This window comes from Hippopotamus amphibius, chromosome 6 (genome assembly GCF_030028045.1).
Source record: "Hippopotamus amphibius kiboko isolate mHipAmp2 chromosome 6, mHipAmp2.hap2, whole genome shotgun sequence".
NCBI classification, from domain to species: Eukaryota; Metazoa; Chordata; class Mammalia; order Artiodactyla; family Hippopotamidae; genus Hippopotamus; species Hippopotamus amphibius.
Genome location: NC_080191.1, coordinates 57415406 through 57435025, shown reverse-complemented (window position 1 = coordinate 57435025; position 19620 = coordinate 57415406). Strand labels below are relative to the sequence as shown.

The following is a 19620-nucleotide window of genomic DNA, read 5'->3' as shown; positions in this document are numbered from 1 at the left end:
CACAGTGTTTTCATTTTAACTGCTGTGAGAGAGATCAGGCATGGTGAATAATACACAGGCTTTGGAATAAAATAGAGCTGGATTCAGATTCTGTATTTGACACTCACTGGTTGGAAAACTTGGGTAAGTATCCTATTTTCCCAAACCTTGCCTTAGTTTTCTCATCTGTGAAATGGGACTGATAATTAACTCACAGTGTTTGTGTTAGAATTAAAAGAGGTAACGTGGGGAAAGCATTTTGCATAATGTATGGCATATAAATGTTCACAAACTCATTATTGATAAAATTATAAGGACTCCAAGTTAATATGTGGTATAATTGGGTTATTGTTGCTTAAATAGTTAATGCTGTTGTGGCTGATAGTCACCTTTCCCAGGTTTACTAATAATTTATGACAATTCCATCCTCCTCTGTATTGGTAGATAGGTAGTGAGTTAAATTAACTCCATTTTCTGTCTTCTCCTCATTGTTTCCTTGGAAACTTTCCCCTCACTTCCTTTGAGGACCTTGTATGTCCTAGAGGAAGGTGGTTTCATGGAAAGGTTTAATAGTAGCTGTCTTGGAGAGAGCTTACGAGCACCACTTTCCTTGATGACAAATTCCATCCTGTAGTGAAAAGAAAATTTCGTTCATTCCACCAGTAATTAGTGAGGACATACTAAGCTCTGGATATTGTTCCAGGTGCTGGAAATCTAGCCGTGTTCTAGGTGCAGGGGGTCCCTGGTTTAATATGTGGGGATGACATATTTAGATGTGAGGATGACAAACAGCAGTAACAAAACCACACTGCAACAAAGCAGATGGACAAGAAAATATTCACTGGTGATATGCAGAGAGGTGAAGGAGAGTGACTGGGTGGGAGACTTCTTTGGATGGTATTGTCAGGGAAGCCTCTCTGAGAAGATGACACTTGGGTATGAATGACAAGAAGGAACCAACTGTTGGAAAACTAGGGGGAAGAGCATTGTAGGCAGCAGGAACAGCTTGTGCAAAGGCCCTGAGGTGCAAATGAGCTTGGGGTGTTTGACGAAAGGAAGCACCATGGAGTCACGAGGAGCAAGGACAGTGGGGTTGCAGTGGGTGGGGATGGGGTGGGACAGGGAGACAGCGGTCAGATCATGGAGGGTCTTTTAAGTCTTGGACAGGCATTTGCAATATTTTCTAGTTATTCTGGAAAGCAAGGGAGTGATGTGATCTGATGTAGATTCTTGGGGCAGAGATGAGCTTAGGGAGCCCAGCTGGAAGGCCCTGTGATATTCTGGAGGTGATGGTGTCTTGAACAAAGGTACTGATGATTCCAGCATTTGAGAAGCCAAGTGTTAGGTGGAGTCGGTTTACTTAGCTTCATATCTGAATAATTTAAAGATTAGATTTGAAGTTGGGATGTGGATTCATGGTTTTCTTTCTCAGCCAGGGTTAAGAGCCCTCCTTGCCCTCCCCTCATCCTGGTTACTCTCTTGTCATTTAGAAGGGAGAGCACGAGCTGTCTTTCTGCGTCATTCACACGCTTTGTTCACGTCATTGTTCTCTTCTGGCACATTCTGCTGGGAGCTGCAGTTTCTGAAGCTGTTTATTCATCTATGAATAGGGTTTTTGTGCAAGTGGACTTAGCCTAGTTTGTTTTCTTTGACATCAAATGGCTGATGGAACAGTTTTTAACCTGGGATCAGAAGGGCAGATGCAGTTGTGTTTACTAGAGCAAAACAGTTCCTTAGAATGCACATCCTTAGTTGTCAAAATTAGAAAGTTTTTTTATGAAAACAAAAAATAGTTGAGTCAGATATTTTGACCAGAAACTGGTCAATAGATCTAATTTAAAATATTTTGCTCCACTGATAGACTGTCTTAATTTTACTTTGGAAAATAGTCACCATGTTTTTAATTGAATAGATGGTATTTTGAGAAATTTGCAATAGGTAAGAGTTGAACACATTAAAAAAATATTTAATGCATCACTTATCAACAGGGAAGGAGTGAGTGGGAGAGAACTGAAGGTCATCAGGCTTATATTAGAATAACCTAGAAGCTTTATTACACACACCTAATGTCACCCGCCCACCCGTTTCTACCCCTTTAAGGAGAGTTTCAGACCTGTTAGAGGAAAACCCCTACGTGTCATCGATTAGAAAAGGCAGTGATTGTGATCACCTGAATCATGCTTTCCTGAGGAAAACCTTTTAGTGAAAGGAAACATTCTATTTCCTATTTTCAGAGATATTCAGCAGAAGGGAAATTCAGTGCTTTTGGGTTTAGGAGTGGATACGGGGGTGTGTGTGTGTGTGTGTGTGTGTGTGTATTTCTGTGTTTCTAACTTTACTTTAACCTGTGTTATTTGAACAGATTTTCACGTTCTCAGAGTAATTTTATATTACCATGTCTTAGAGAGAATCAAGTCAAAAGTCTACCTGGAATATGACCTTTGAAACAGGAAAACTAGCTTAATGTGTAGAGTGGAGCAGACTTCAGGAAGCACCATTGATGTTGTCAGCACCATCTTAACATGGATTCCAACTGGAGTCTTAAACTAACCATGAGCAGATGACAGAGCTGTGAGTAGCGCTTATGAAAACGGCTGTCTATGCTAAAGCCTAAAATTGTTGGTAATAAGTGTTAAATAAGAAACACAAATACTGCTCGTTAGTAAGACATCGAAAGACAGATGGTATGAAGTGGTTTGGTTACAGGCATCCAAGTTGAAGAATCTCATCTAAAACTGATCTGTAAAGAAAGACTGGTTTTGGAGGTGGAGAAGCTCTTCATTCTTATTTGCTGCCATCTAATTGGGATACATAATGAGCACGTGTAAGTCTATGACAATTGTCCCTGACTCCTGACATTTTTATACTAAGATTTTCAAGAAACTGTTTCCCAGCCACATACATGTGGCTCAACATCTTGTCACTGTTGTTCTTGAATTTCCTTTTATTTTTTAGTGTTTGCAAGATGTAATCTATTTTGTTTTAAACAAATATACATGTTTAAAAACTAGATCCTGTTTTAAGTGTAAGATTTAAAAATATTTTATTGAAGTATAGTTGACTTACAATGTTGTGTTTAATTTCTGCTCTTCAGCAAAGTGACTCAGTTATATGTATATGTATTCTTTTTCATATTCTTTTCTGTTACAGTTTATCACAAGATATTGAATATATTTCCCTGCGCTGTGCAGTAGGATCTCCTTATTTATCCAATCAACTTCCTTTTTCAGCATGGGAACTTAGATATGTAAATCCTCAGGCCCCATGGCCTGGGAATCAGAGCCACAGAATCAGAAACCCTGGGGGTGGGATTTAGGAAGCTGTGGATTAACAGTGAAGCTGTGTCCCTCAGTGATTTTGGTGCTGGTAAAATTTGAGAACCACTGGTCTGTACCACTCACGTGGAGCCTAGAGAAATAAATGATGTATGTTAGACCATCCCCCATAACTCTTGTCTGCAGCTGGATTTCAGCTAACGTGTAATGATTGATTAGGAAGGAGAATTTTCCAGTAGGGACAGCTGTTAGAGATTTCAGTAGGGGCATTAATGCACCGAGCTCTGTAAGTGTCTTTTTCACACAGTGGGCAGGGAAGAGTTAAAGCCTTTGTCCCCATGGGCTCCCAGCCAGCTGCGCCACCCCAGGCCCAGGGGACCCTTTTGTTGTGTACCTCTGTGAGTGTTCAGCCCCAGGAAAACACAGAATGAGGGGAATGTTTCACCATCTGAAGGGACCTGTTTAGGTTTTGTGTGGAATTTCCAGGCTCCGCTCTCATAGAGGAGCAGAATGTGACACCCCTCCCCCATCCCATTTTAGGGGAGAGTGGATAGTTATTTTCCTTCACTTAGCACTCACATTTTGGCTTTGAACAGTGCATGCAGATGCAAAGGGAAATGAGAGAAAGAAAAAGCAGAAAAGAGAAATACTCGGAGTGGCAAATATGTTGCAGTCCAAGGTGAAAAGCTCTTTTGGTTTAGTCCATGGACATTGAGTCCGTGCAGATGGAGTTTGAGAACATCCTCATCCCCAGTCCCCGCCTCCCCCCCCCCCCCGCCCTGCCCCTTGGGCACAGTTGACAAGGGCCAAGAGAGCCCAAAATCAAAAAGCTGCTCCAGAAGTCAACACTGAGGACCAGCAATGGCCGCTGAGACTTGCAACAAGAGTTGCAAACTTAGATGCCTACAGGGGCCCGGAGGCAATGTCAGAAACTGAGATGTAGGGGCACGCGAGACAGTAGGGGGTGGTGAAGGCTGTAGCAAACCCAAAGATACATGTACTGCTCCCTTTCTGCTGACTGTGGACCTACAGTTTCCAGAATCTTCTGCTCCTTTTGTTGTTGTTCTTGTTTTCAAATGAAGTTGGATATCTGGATTTCTATGTGACATTTTCCAGTTTTTAGAAATCTGTCAACAGGTTTTTGTTTTTTGTTTTTTTTTTGGAGTATGGGCTGAACATAACATATCTGTGGGCTAGGGTGTTGATTCCCCCCGTGGACAGCTGTGGTCAGGTGTTAATTGTCTTAGTGAGGAACAGACATGTAAGATATGAATACACCCTTACATAGCAATTCATTAATTATTTAGTAAATCTGTTTGTTACCTTTAATTTCATTTTTGCTATTAACTAATTCCCTTATTTCTAAGATTATAATACATAATTCCCTACAGGTATTATTAAGCCAGAAATACCAACACCGTGATGACCCAGCCAACCATTGAGTAGTGACTCTTCAGTGTGAGAACAAGAATTTGGCTTCTTTTGACTGAGTTTACTTTGCCACTGGCTGTGTGGTATTGGTCCCTGATGGGAACTATTTCTGTTTGCACAGAAAGATTGTATGTATAAAATAAAGCATATATCTTGAAATAAGGTATTTGCTCCTAACTTCTGTGCTGTTTTGTGGGGTCCTGGTTGAAATAGTAGGTTATCAGTTTAAAGTCTTTCTATCTTCCTGGTGCTCTGAGTTGGGAGACAAAATAAACAGGGAAAACACTAGTTTTAGAACTTAAAACTGGGGTGACACTGACCCCAAAATACAATCTACAAAACTTCTCAATAAAAATTTCAGAATGTTTTAACTTTTCAGCTTGCTCTGTAAGTGAACAGTCCGTGTGTGTATACACACACACACACATATATAGACTATATTTACATATATCTGTACATACATATATTCATTATCTATGATCTTCTGTTAAACCTTCATTAGGTGTTTATTCCAACCATTTATTCCCTTTAAAAACTTAAAATGAAAAAATATATAGATTTCCTTTTTGGTACCAGTTCCTCTGCTTCATGCTAGGAACAAAAAGATGAATTAGCATAAGCGAAGCCTGTCGTGGAGACGCTTATGGTTTGTTGGGGAGGCAGCAGTTCACAGGTGACATTTACAGAGATTTCCTGTGGGCTCCGCCCTTGCTGTGGCTTTTCGTGAATTATCTCGCTTAGTCCTCACAACGGCAGCGCTTTCATCATCTTCATTTTAGAGTTAAGGAAACCAGGCCCTGACCTCTCTGAGGATGTGTAACCAGTAGATGGGGTTTGTGTCAAGAAACGTTTGATTCTAGAACCTGACCTCTTACCTGGCTGCTCTTGGGTAGGTACCAGCGTGAGTTTGCCCTGGTAATAAGTTTTAAGGGCAAGTGGAAAACATTGATGTTATTAATAGTGTGGTCTGAACTGACCTACTTAAATTTAACCTGTAATTTTACCACTCGATAAAAATAGTTGTAGGGAATACTGTATTTATATCTTTTTTCTTTTTAATGTTTGATAGGGCTACTGTAAATGGAAAAAGATGTATTTTAAAATATATTTAATAGGGATTATGTACTTTTGGATAGTCAATGTTTTTAAATTCTAGTTTTGCATAAGTTAAATTTCCGAGATTGTTCGAGTGTATATTTACAAAGAGCAGAAGGAAATATATTACAGTGCCAGCATTGGTTTTCTATGGATGGTGGAATTTGAGGTGGATTTTGTTCTCTTGTTTGTACATTCTAGGGTAATCAGATGATTTATCTCCTGTGTTCAGAGCCAGGGCTCCTTTCTGCTTGGCCTCATCCTTAGGCTGCTGGGGACTCAGAAAAGCTGTAAGGGGCCACATGGGAGAGAATGTGGGACTCACTTTCCTGTCTTTCTTGCCAGGATCTTGAACCCTTAAACCTGGCAGCCTTAGCGGCTCTCTCTTACCTTCAAATTGCTAGCCCATCTTTTAAACGATTTCTCTTTTAGTCTTATGGGTTGGTTTGATACACGATAATCCAGCACAGCAGATGTGTCCAGCCATGTTGCTTGAATGCAAGACTTAGGGTGTTGGCACTCAGATTTTAGTGGACCCGAGAGTCACTCACTAATAAGGACCAAATGATTCCCGGCCCTAAATCCCCAGAGCCTGCTGCTGTAGATGTGAGTGTAGGTGAGGCCCTGTTTGCTGGGTGCTTAAGCAGGCAGCCCATGAATCTTTTTGAGGTGGTCTGTGGACCACAGTTTGAGAGCCACTGACTTTTAGAAAGTTTGTTCTTAATTCAGTGGATAGTGGAGAAATAATACAGGGGTTGGAAAGGAGGGGTATTGCTGGCAGAACTGTGGGATGTGGGGAGGCTTTGGAGGGAGGAGTGGTTGGAATCTGGAAGGCATTTGGGGTGGTCTCTTGGGAGAGTTGAAGAGGCATGAATAAGAGCAGGAGCCTTGGCGGGGGTGGGGTGGGGGTGGGGGGTGACTGCCGAGAGAGGCACGGCCTATGAGCGGTCCAGACGCCTTGGCAGACTCTGCGTGTAGGAGTGGAGAGAGGGGGACTTTCATGTCCACGATTTATGCCTCAGTGCCTTAGCATGGCAGCACTATTGAAGTGTGTTGAATTTCTGGGAGGAGCTGCTTTGCAGGTTTGCGAGTGAGCACACCTTAAGGGTAGCAGCCTCAGAAGCCTCTCTGGTTCATAGGGGAAGGTCTTGCATGGCACCAGCATCTTGCATGATTCAGATACTTCAGAGAACACCGTGCCCTCTCTCACTGCAGCACTCTGATTGTCTCATGTTTTAATGAGGTGTAAATATCATGCAGCTTGGCACACGGAATGTGTTAAAACTGGAGAGTGTTAGCTGAAATTTAGGCCCTCCAACTTGAGTGTGAAATGATGCAATATACGTGAATATGACACCCTGAATTATTTCTGTACATCACAGTCTAAGACATAGAACACAAAGTGAAGTAGAGACGGTTAGGGTCCTACAGGACAGCATGTCAGTGGAGATGTAAAATCAGTGGTGATAAATGCTAAATGCATCGCAGTAATCCCTGCAGTCTTGTCCAGTGCTTCGTGAGATCAGCAGTTCTGGCTGCAGTTGCTGTGTAGGTTGGGGAGCCAGTTCCCTGAGATTAGTGCCTCCTTTGGGTTGCACTGCCTGGAAGACAGCCATGGGTATGTGCGGCTCTTCCAGGGCCTGGCACTCAAGGGGGTGGCAGATCCATCTTCCACAGGCATGACGGGGCCCGTTTTCTTGTTCGTCATTGGCCCAACCAACCCTTAGATTTCTTCTGTGAGTTTCAGGTGAAGTTAACAGATTCTTTACTTAATAGAATCAGCATAAAACAATAGGTGATTTTTCTTATAACATCTCCCTGGTATTCTGCACGGCTGATGTTTCCCATTAAAATTTGCTCATTTCTGGGACATCCCTGGCGGTCCAGTGGTTAAGACTCCTCGCTTCCACTGCAGGGAGCACGGATTCTGTCCCTGGTCGGGGAACTAAAATCTTGCATGTCGCACAGTGTGGCCCGCCCCCCCCCCCCCCCAAAAATTGCTCATTTCTCATCTCTGATTTTTAAATTAATACTAACTGCACAACCTGGTGTTCTGACATGATGCTGCTTGTCTTTCACGTTAATTTGGGAAATGAAATTTTGGATAAAGTACTGTCACTAGGCCACGTTAGGAGGAACAGAACTAACTCTTTGCATTTAACTTTTTGTCCGTTAACTAGAGTGCCCTGTTAACCAGCATTTCCACTAAATTAGGTGAAAGTAGCTAGTCACCAGGCATTCAGTCAACAGTATTTACTGAGTGCCTACCCAGTACCAGACTCTATTCCACGCGCTGAGGAAACAGCAGTGAATAGAAGAGACAGTAAGCAGTTCCTGTCTTCCCGGAGCTGACATTCTGGTGGGGCTTGACACACAATACGTAAAACTCGTAGCACATGGATGTGGTCCATGCTGCAAGACAAGGGCCGTAGGTAGATGCAGGAGAGAAGCGGGGATGCAGTGTTAACTGGGGTGGCTGGGGTAAAGCTTTCAGTGAGCACTCGGCTAACAGGTAGAAGAATGTTCTCGACAGAGGGAACAGCACGTGCAAATGCCCTGAGACAGCCCAGAGCCTGACATGTGGAGGGAGCAGGGAGGCCAGCGAGGCAGGAACAGAGGGAGCCAAGGGCGGAGCAGCAGGAGAGGAGATCAGGGGAGGGGGTAGGGCAGATAGCGCAGAGCCTTAGGGATTGTTATGTATGTTTTGGCTTTAATTTGGTGTTTGGGGAGCCATTGGAGGGTTTGGAGCCAAGGAGTGATATCAGATTTACATTTTAAGATTACAGTGGTTGCTGTGTTGAGTAGGCAGAAGTGAGCAAGGGCTGAATCGGGGAGCCAGTTAACCATCTAAAAGATGATGCTTGGACCAGGTGGCAGCTGTGGTCACCACTGTGAGAGGTAGCCACGTTCTGTGTGTTCTGAAAGGCCCAGGATTTACCACGAGATCGGGTGGTGGTGTGAGAGGATACCCTTGACGTTTATGGTCTGGGGAGTTGGAATAATAGAGTTGCCACCCATGGAAAGGTGGAAGAGTGTGGGAGGAGATGGTTAAGGGAATATTTGGATTTGTGGTGTCCGTGCTTGTTCGTTCACCAAGTGAAGCAGATATGTGTGTCTGCATGAATGGGGGAGCTTGGAACTAGATAGAAATTTGGTGGCCACTAAGGTATATACATGGTATTAAATCTCTGAGAATGGATGATATCACTCAATGAGTGGGCAGAGGAATAGAAGGGCAGAGGAGAAATCTGGGATGTTCCCACCTTTACAAGTCTGGGAGTTGAACAACCAGCACATTGCTGCCAGGAAGTGCAGGAAACCTTGGGAAGGGTGGTGTCCTGGGGCCAGTGAGGAAAGTGCCCCCAGAAGGAAAGAGTGGTCCTCTGGGCCCAGTACTGCTGGTGGGCCAATGAGGGGAGACTGAGAATTGACCAGTGTATTTAGTGTGTAGAGGACACTGGTGAACTTGAAAGTTAGTTTTGGTGGGTTGATGGGTACAGAAGTCTGAGTAAATTCAGGAGCAAATGGGAGAAGAGGCATTGACGTCCTGAGAGACCACGCAGTGTTAAAGCATCTTCCTTAATGAATGCAGCATTGTTTTAGTCTCAGTATGACTTAAGCACTGAATGCATTTTATTTTAATTCTTTAAAATCTGTAACCATCTTTTGGAATAGACGACTGTTTGGTAACTAGATATTTGATGAACTGGGACATGTTCTGCCCTCCCTGAACTGGGTAACAGAACACCATAGATTATGCAGTCTCTTACTTTAATACTAACAAAGCTATTCACTCACTGAGTGACTATGTACTAGTGGCTTCTATAGAGGAGAGTTATTCCACAGAAACTCTCTGTCTCTCTACTCCATTCTTCCCCACAATTTTTTTTTCTTTTGGAAATGAAAATTTGGAAATGAGAGTAAATGGCTCTCTACTTGGGTTCTGTATTATTCTGTAGTTTACCTATTTATGTAGAAAAGATTTGTTATGGATGGACCCAAAACCTTGGAAGAATCCCTTGTTACTTTTGATTTACCTTTACATATTGTAAGATTTATCTGAAATATTCTAAATGCTGTGAACTCATGTATAAATAGTGTCTGTTACAGCCCAGAGGTGGAAGCCATTTGTTAGCAGGAAAATTGGTGCAAATAGAGATAAACTTTAAAGATATATACATCATCGAACATATATACAGCATCTGTCATTTGTAATGTCTTTACGAGATGCAGTGAACTGGACGGGGTTCCTGTGTCTTTGGGACCTTCCATTGAGTGAAGTAGACAGACAAACCCACAGGCATGTCAGCTACAGGGCACCCTAAGAGTGCAGAGGAATAATTCACTCAGAGTTTGAATGGGCACAGCATGGAGGGCTTCTTGGAGGAAGCTACATCCAAATCCAGACCTATAGGATGAGCAGGGGGTAGCCAGGCCTAGAGGAGGGGAAGGAAAAGATTTGGGAGAAAACTGGCAGGCAAGAGAAAGATGGCATTTACTCCCAACTGAAAGAACTTGATCGTGCTGGGTCTGTTTCAAGGTGGGTGGAGAGAGATGAGCCTGGAGGGGTGGTGTGTGGGGAGGGGGCTATATCACCAGGGCCCCGTTTACGTCTCTGAGCAGGTGGAAGCCAATGGAGGACTTTATGTCTTTGAGTGGCCTTCCTTTGTGGAGGAAGTGTGTGTGTGTGTGTGTGTACATATGTAATACATGTATAGATATCTATGTCCATCTATCCTCACACACATATACAGAACTCTATATATATGTGTATGTATTTTTTTTCAGGCTCCTAAATGTTATTTGATTCAGAACTCTATCAGGGAAGCACTTGCCTCTCTGTTAAGGAGCATGGCATTCTACTGGGTTTTAGACCTGGAGTGAACTGGTCCCTCTACTGTAGGGGAAGCCCCTGAATCTCAAGGAGAAATACTAGTTAAAGGCTCTGTGCAAAAATTAACTTGACTTCCTGGGTATTTATTTCCTTTGATCTGTGAAATGTGAAATTGACTGGACTTTTATAGCGTAAGGGAGCATAAAAACTCTTAGTTAGAAAAAAGGAAAGGAATTACTAAAATATTGACTTGAGTGAAAAAAGAAGTAGGAGTTTGGGCTGCCAGGCAGTGGAAGAGGGGAGAAGGCAGTGAGGATTGGAGAGGAAAGGAGTCTGCAGAGGAGGCGGTGGGAGTGCAGAGGAAGTGAGGGCTGAGGGGGTATGGCCTGGAGGTTACACCTTGAGCTGTGGGTGTTCGGTGTTTTATCACCTGCAATCTGCTGCCCGTGGCTGATTAATGATTAACCATCGGTTCTAGCTCCGCATATAATGTAGTCTTTGTATGTTCAGTCTTCACCCTAGTGGGCTGAGCATTTGTAGGAATGTTCGCTCTAGAAGTGGTCAGCAATAGCATGCAAGCATTTGGGTTTTTTTTGTTTGTTTTTTTGGCCGCCCCAGTGTGTGGGATCTTAGTTCCCTGACCAGGGATCGAACCCTTGCACCCTGCAGTGAATGCCCAGAGTCCTAATCACTGGGCCACAATGCAAGCGTTTGGAAGTTTCCCTCCTCTTGCAACCCCAGGATGCTGGAGCATGTAAGAAACACTGCCCCCTCCTCCCATTTCCACTTTTAGCTTCGTGCACTTTATACCAAAATCTTACAAATACATACTATGAACATTTCAGACCCAGGCCCAGATGAATCATACTGGCTCTGCCAGATCCAGAAGCAGCTGCATGGGTATTCATTTCTGAGGTCCTGAACTCTGGAAGAACACACAGATTATACTTAAAACTAATGGGGCTTGATTATGGTAGGATGAAAAAAAACAAATGAGGACCCACCTCTGCAGGGTGTGGCTGCCCTTACTCTGGCTCTGCATTGTTTCCCAGAGTGTTGTGGGTGGCTGACATTGCCATGTCATTCCCAGGGTTAAACACATACTCAGTTCTGGGAAAGCGTCCATCCTCCACCATCCACAATGATCATTTCGGTGGAATGTGGTTTTAAAAATAATTTAACAAGGTAAAATTTTAGTTTTTAATCGTTACCACTTAAAAAAAAACAGCCATTTCTCTGCTTCTATTTCCCCTCCCTCCTTCCCCATGATTTCTGAGTATGTGATCCCTTGGAGGATATTTATAACTATTACTTTAATCAATTTAACGTCTTTCTTTGTATATTTTAGCAATTCGAAATTCTGTTTTGTAACTTCTTTTTGCATCACTGACAGTGTTTCTGTTTCTCTTTCTTTTTTTTAAAAAAAGCCCTAGAATGGATTTTATTAACTACTGTATAGCACAGGAACTCTGCTCAATATTCTGTAATAATCTAAATGGGAAAAGAATTTGAAAAAGAGTAGATACTTGTATTTGTATAACTGAATCACTTTGCTGTACACCTAAAACTAACACAAGTTGTTAATCAACTCTACCCCAACATAAAATAAAAATTAAAAAAGTGTTTTATTAAGGTAGCATGCATATTGGAATCTTTTTCCTATTTTCTGATTTAAAAACTAACTTAACTTGAGATAATATGTAATGTTCCAGCTCTGCTGTAGAAATTCCATCTCCTAAAATCATATTCTAGTGAATCAAGGAGAAAAGAAACATTTAAGACTAACTAATAACAAAAGAAAAGTATGAATGCCTAGAAGCAACCATAGGAATTCAGGGAGAATGCTGAGGATCTAAGAAAAAGCTGTCTTATTAAGTGTAGTTGTGGTAGACTTCCTGGAAGTGATAAATGTGGTGAAATCAATTTTTTATAATGACTTAATTGTCATCAGAAGATCTAAAAAACAGTTTTGTGGGTTAAGGTAGGTAATTATCATCCTTGGTGGTAACTATAATGACTATAATGTTATAAAAACATTACAAGACTATTTTTCTTATAAGAACAGACTCTGTACTATAGATCTTGTTATAATTGTTGGTTTTGTTCTTTTTTTATAGATCCAAAGGTATAATGAAAGTGAAATATCGTTGCAGTGAGATGTAAGGAATGAAGTTGTTTTGTCTTGTTTTTCTTTTGTTCCATGAAGTTAACATTCTTTTTCTCTTAAAAAAGAAAAAAACAAAAAACCAAACATTTCCATTCCAAAGCCCAATGACAAGATTAACATTTGCACTTGAAATGGTCAGGGAGGTGTCTGTTTATCTACTTAAATTAGGGCTCCTGCAATAAAGGCCTTTGGTCAACAGTTGATGGGGGAGAAGGTATAACCTGGAAGTCTCTCTGACAAAGCTGGAATGAGCTTTTAAAAATCCTGGCTCTCAATGGAATGTGTCTACTTTGGATGCCTGTCGTTAATTGCCCGCAACAGAGGAATAACCGTTTTACTCTTAAGGATTGTGCCTTGAGAGAAAATGTATTCGTGTATTCATTCATAGTCTCTCTCTTTTCTGTCTGTTATGGTTGTCTAAGTTTGTGTGTTTGTGTTTGGGCCATTCCTCATTCTAAAAACATTTGTGGCTGCTACAGTAGCATATGGTGGTTAAGACCAGGGCTGGCTGCTTACCAGTCACTTTTACCAGTCACTTACTAGATGTGTGATGTTGGCCAATTTCTATGCATTGTTAAGTCAGCCAGCTTATTTTTAAATTTGGGGTCATGCTGTTACTAAACTTTGAGGGTTTGTGTTGAGGATTCAGTGAGCTAATGCAGGTGAAGCATTTACCACAATAAATGGTAAAATAAACTATATGGCGTATAGTAACTGCTTAAAAAAAACCCTAGCCGTCGTTTTGTTGCATACATTACAGGGATGTCCTGGGGAAATTTTTTCACATTTCCAACAAAATACAGTAGTCTCAAATTGAACACATACTTTGCTTTTTGCAAATGGTAAATTACAACTCAGTGAGAAGAATGGTGAAGTGAAAGATTGAATCATACCCTTTGGGGGGTCTGTGGACATCAGATGGCATTGAAAAGGGGAGATGCCAATTATACCTCTTAAACTGCAAGATATGGACTATTTCTTAAATCTCTGTCTCTGGTTATTCCCTAACGTAGTGTTCTGAGGCTTGATATATACTAATATCGATCTGTAGAATACAGTCACTAAAAGTCAGAGGGAGGGGACTTCCCTGGTGGTGCAGGGGTTAAGAATCCACCTGCCAATGCTGGGGACACGGATTTGATCCCTCATCTGGGAAGATCCGACATGTCTCAGAGCAACTAAGCCCATGTGCCACATCTGCTGAGCTTGTGCTCTAGAGCCCTCGGGCCACAACTACTGATCCCACGTGCCACAACTACTGAAGCCCACTCTCCAAGAGCCTGTGCTTCGCAACAAGAGAAGCCACCGCAATGAGAAGCCCGTGCACTGTAACAAAAAGTAGTCCCCACTCACCACAACTAGAGAAAGCCTGTGCGCAGCAACAAATACCCAACATAGCCGGAACTAACTAACTAACTAAATAATAAATCTTAAAAATAAAAAAAGTCAGAGAGAAGGTTGTTGCCAAAGTCGGGCCCTTCGAGATTGTATTTCCTCTTTTATCACAATTAATGTCCATGGTTTATTCCATTTCCTGCTTTGCTGTGGCACTTGATAACCAGTGGGTGTGACAGTAATCCTTGGGTGTGTCCCTGGTGTAGTGTGTGTTCCACTGAGTAATCATCTTCTGTCATCAACTGGCCCATTAGCCCCGCATGGAAGGCGCTCCGTCTCGCCAAGCACAATTAAGGAAACCAGCTCGGTTTCTTCTTGGGAGCCAAGAAGTTATTTCGTAAGATGTGCTCCTGTAAGCACTGTGGGAATAGCTGTCAGAATGGTGATTACGTCTGTTCTTTAGTCACCAGAGTTGATCCCCTCAGTTTCAAGACCACAGAAAGTTGCAGACTTCCCAAAGGACTTTTAGGGTTGCACGTGCAAAGGGAGAAAGGATGGTCCCCACAGGTCTCAAAGAGGCACCTTTGCAGGTAGGCACCTGAGTGATGTGGAGCCTGCCGTTAGTGCTAGAGCAGACCCGGGCTTATGAGCAAGACTCATCCCTGATGCTTGTTTGGGAGGTGCAGGGGATTAAAGAAAGAGCTTCAGAGTTGACCTGACTTGTTTATCTATGGATGAAGTCCTTTTTGTAAGCCGTCTTTGAGCCGAGGGAATAAGTGTTTTTATATTTTAGTCTATGTGTACCTGCTTCTGGAACAGGATTTCAGCAGTGATGAACGTAAACACATTGTCATAAAGTTTGGATAAATGGATAGATCTCTATCAGCCAGAGAAAGCCCTTTCCCCCTTGAGAAACTGGCACGTAATTTCTTCTGGATCAGTTTCCAACTTAATATATTTGTGTATTTTATATTCACTATTACTTTAAGAATATGTGTTTGTAAGCTGCCTATACCACCTCCCCCTCCCTCCCCCATTACAGCCTCAGAACTCTGTGTAGGGAGATGCAATCCTTCATTAATGAATTACTGCACAGCATGTTTTAGATGCTATCAATTTTCAAACTTTTAAAAAATTTATTTAATTTTTAAAATTAAAGTATAGTTGATTTACCATGTTGTATTAGTTTCAGGTGTATAGCAAAGTGATTCAGTTATATATATGTATATATTCTTTTTCAGATTCTTTTTCCTTATAGGTTATTACAAAATATTGAGTATAGTTCCCTGTGCTATACAGTGTGCACTGAATTTAAAAACTGAAAAAAATCCACCGAAAATCCTGTAAAGAGAGAGTTAATATCCATGTTAATCAGCTGCTTTGTCTTCAGGGGAGCTGCAGTTTTGCTCTCGAAGAAAGCAGGGGTGATGACTCATGCTAGAAATCCCCCGTCCAGGGGCCTGAAACAGTGAGGCTGGGAGCAGTCGCCAGGCCTAGGTGGCTATGTCACCATCTGTTTACAAGCCTTAAAGACCCAGGGTTCACTGTCAGCGTCCTTTGCTGCTTAAAATTACAACAGAGGACTTTGCCGCAATTAAGATATTAGCAATTTACTTTTATTTTCATATTTTTTCCTTCATTTTATTTGGAGTAAGGGGTAGGGGGAAATCATATTAGGGTTGATATCAGGGAGACCAGGAGGATCTTTCTAGTGAAGAACTGTTATGTGTTTGGAAATGCTAAGATGCTCATCCTGTTACCGTTTGTGAACTGGAAGATGGCCTGTGTATTGGGAAAATTGGAGTGTTTCTTTACTTCTACTGGGAATATAAAGGAAAGGGCATTTTTCCCAGGGCTGTAGTTCCAGCACTCTGATTTCCATGTGTTTTCCCCCTCACGGACTATCCAATCTTGAGGGTTGGTGATAACTGTAGGTCATGCAGTCCAGATGTGTTCTTTTGAGTGAATAAATTTCTTCATTTTAAAGCTAAAGAGACTGTGGCCCAGAGAGTTCCACGGCTAAGTTGTAATGGCAGGACCTAGACTAGAACGAATTCTTCAGACTCCCAGTTCAGGATGTTTCTCATTATACTATTTTCCCAACCTTACTTTAATTGCCCTCTACCCCCAAATCCTATAAAATTTATGGCCTTGTAGGTCCCACCCACCACCAGTAGTGTAGAGCATCACTAGAGCATGTGTACTGCCATTGAGGCCATGAGCGTGGTTAACCATCTGTGATACAGACTCAGCGACGGCTTATGGGGGTCCAGCGGGGAGGAGCTTTGCGTCTAGCAGGGAGGTGGCAACACTGATTATTATACCATACAGTGTGGTGCATTCAATGATGGACATGTTTACAGGTTTAGGAGCTGTTCAGAGGAGCATACAATGCAGTGTGTGTGTGTATGTGTGTAGGGGACAGTTGTTTGCGGAGGGCTTTAAAGGATAAAGGGGAATTTGCCAGGCAGGTTGGGGTCGAGGGTGGAGCCTTCCAGGTGAAGAAATTTGGGAAACTAAACACCAGTCCATTGGCCGTGCTGCAGGGTGAACTTGGTGGTGGGATCATGGCCGCCTGCAGACATCTATAGGTTGTACTCACATTGTTCACCTTCTCCCACCTGTTTCAGAATGGAGAGAGGTGCTGAAAGTTCATCAGTGAACTTTGAATAGGATGGCTGGTGTGACAGAGAGGCAGGGACGAGTGTGGACTGCCAGGTGCCTGGAGGCTCTGTGACTCAGGTGTGTTCAGGGAAGAAGGTCCAGGGATAGTGCTTTGCTTTGGACTCAGAAGCACAAAGGCAGCAGGCTCTGTCCACAGCCGTCCTGCCTTTCCTCCAAGATGCCATTGGGGTGAAGGTGTGGATGCAGGTTTACACGTTCAGCTTCTGGAACAAGACACAACTGCCTTTCAGTTTTCATGGCCTTGGAGGAAACAGATAACGAATGATAGGAAACAGCTGCTCCTAACGTGGCAGCCAGAAATGCAGCCTCATGGAGCAACGTGGTAATCACGAGAATATTAATGGAAAGTCCTCTCTGATTAAACACTGGGAGCTGTGGAATGTGGTTTGTTGTCATATGTTTACCCCTCCCCCGCCATTGTCTTTCTGCTGCCTGCAGCTTTTATTTTTATTTGTCCAATCATACAGAAATACTTCCTTTAAAGAAATGCAAGCGATATAACTCTCCATAATTAAAAAAAAAATCTAATTTCCCCCTTCTTGCTAAAAACCCTTCTCCTTTTTCAGAGTTGGGTGTGAGCACCTTCCAGAATCCTTCCTAGACATTTGCATACATGTTTATACAGATTCATGTATAATTATTTTCATTTATATAAGTGGATTCACATGTAGTTTGAATCTGAGCCATAGTTTTTTTTTTTTTTAAGATTTATTTTATTATTTGTTTTGGCTGCATTAGGTCTTTCTTGCTGCATGTGGGCTTTCTGTAGTTGTGGTGCATGGACTTCTTATTGTGGTGGCTTCTCTTGTTGAGGAGCACAGGCTCTAGGCGCACGGGCTTCGGTAGTTTTGGCACGTGCGCTCAGTAGTTGTGGCTCGCAGGCTCTAGAGCACAGGCTCAGTAGTTGTGGCTCACGGGCTCAGTACTTGTGGCGCATGGGCTTAGCTGCTCCGTGGCATGTGGGATCTTCCCAGCCCAGGTATCGAACCCGTGTTCCCTGCATTGGCAGGCAGATTCTTAACCACTGTGCCATCAGGGAAGTCCCATAGTTTCTTTTTACGTTTCATGCTGAATTAAAGGTCTTTCCACATCCCTCTATTTAGATAATCCTCAACCATTTTAGAAGTAATTTTTTAATACAATCAAACAATTAACTTTGTCAGGAATTTAGGAATGGCTGTGTGGAAATCTGGGTGCCTCTTAGGGACAGGAAGGTGTGATGACTTACCCACGTTGGTGCCGAGCGAGGATTCAGGACGCTTTATGGCAGGCTGCCTGGCACCTGGTGAAATATCTTGGGTCAGCCTGACAAGGGAGAACCAGTCTCTTGCTATGAGAGTTTATTACTGTGACATCAGCTCTGCTTCAAGCACACCTTTAGTCTTTTCTTGCCAGAATCATATTAAAGCGAGAGGTGGCTGATATATAATCTTTGAAATCTCCGACTAAGACATCAGCAGAAGGTGGCACTTGAATCTTTCTCCAAAAGTTTGCTTCATAAATTTGCAAAGCTTGTTTAAGAGCAGTTGACCCAAAGGCCAAGTGGACTTTGAATTTTAACCCAGAGAAATGGGACCCAGAAGTGATGAGGAGAACCGCTTTGGGAGGGGAAATGGGATAGGTCATTGTTTTGATACATTCGTGGGCTGCTGATATCATGGGAAGCAGGTTTTGACATCTTGCTCAAATTGTACATTTGAACTTGCCAAACCCAAACAGACCATGGGCATTTGTGCCTGTTCCCAAAGTGCAACAGCAATTGTCCCAGGAGCTGTTGGAATGCTGTCGTTATGACCTCAGTACACATTGTTTAGACAGAGGGGGATGATGCCTTCTTGGCTTGACAATTTTCCAGCCACCTGCTGTCATTCTTTTTCTTCAGTTTTTTGCAAGTGACCAGAATATGGTCATCAAGTTCTTAAAAATAACAATGCAGGCATGTATAAAATCACACAATCTGAGACTTCCCTGATGGCACAGTGGTTAAGAATCCACCTATCAATGCAGGGGACATGGGTTCGATCCCTGGTCCGGGAAGATCCCACATGCCTCAGAGCAACTAAGCCCCTGCACCACAGCAAGAGAAGCCACCGCATTGAGAAGCCTGTGCACCAAAATGAAGAGTAGTCCCCACTCACAGCAACTAGAGAAAGACCGCTGCAACGAAGACTCAACACAGGGCTTCCTAGGTGGTGCAGTGGTTAAGAATCCGCCTGCCAATGCAGGGGACACGGGTTCAATCCCTGCTCCAGGAAGATCCCACATGCTGTGGAGCAACTAAGCCTGCGTGCCACAACTATTGAGCCTGCGCTTTAGAGCCCATGAGCCACAACTATTGAGCCCTTGTGTTACAACTACTGAAGCCCATGCGCCTAGAGCCCGTGCTCCGCAACAAGAGAAGCCATGACAATGAGGAGCCTGCGCACGACAAGGAAGAGTAGCCCCCACTCACTGCAACTAAAAGAAAGCCCACGCACAGCAAAAAAGACCCGACACAGCCAAAAAAAAAAAAAAAAAAAAAGACCCAATGCAGCCAAAAATAAATAAATAAATAGTAAAAAATGAAGTCACAAAATCCATAAAGCTGATGTCATTATAGAGGACACTTGGCAATCGGTGCCTGTTTTTTTGAAGGCGTCAGGTCTCATGTTTCATGTGGCTGGTTGCTGCCCTAAAGGAGGGAATCTAGAGGAGAGATGGACTTTCATGGGAAAGTTCCTCAGATCTTTTATTAGAACAAACTGTTATCAAATAAGCATCAGAATGACCTGTGAATTTCTTGACGATGTGGGGCCATGTCATAGCTTTATAAAGAAATT

The 19620-nt window shown here is 42.8% G+C and overlaps 1 protein-coding gene across 3 annotated transcripts in view; it reads left to right on the top strand.

Annotated features, from left to right (window-relative positions):
* Positions 1–19620, top strand: part of CNKSR3 (CNKSR family member 3) — a 108486-nt gene that overhangs the window by 10020 nt on the left and 78846 nt on the right. Inside the window, exon 1 of one of the 3 annotated variants that reach the window (XM_057739942.1) lies at positions 14597–14706. The exons of the other annotated variants lie outside the window; for them this stretch is intronic. The gene's annotated coding sequence lies outside the window, so the exon portion shown is untranslated. Of the gene's footprint in view, positions 1–14596; positions 14707–19620 lie in introns of those variants that run through there. 3 annotated transcript variants of the gene reach the window in all.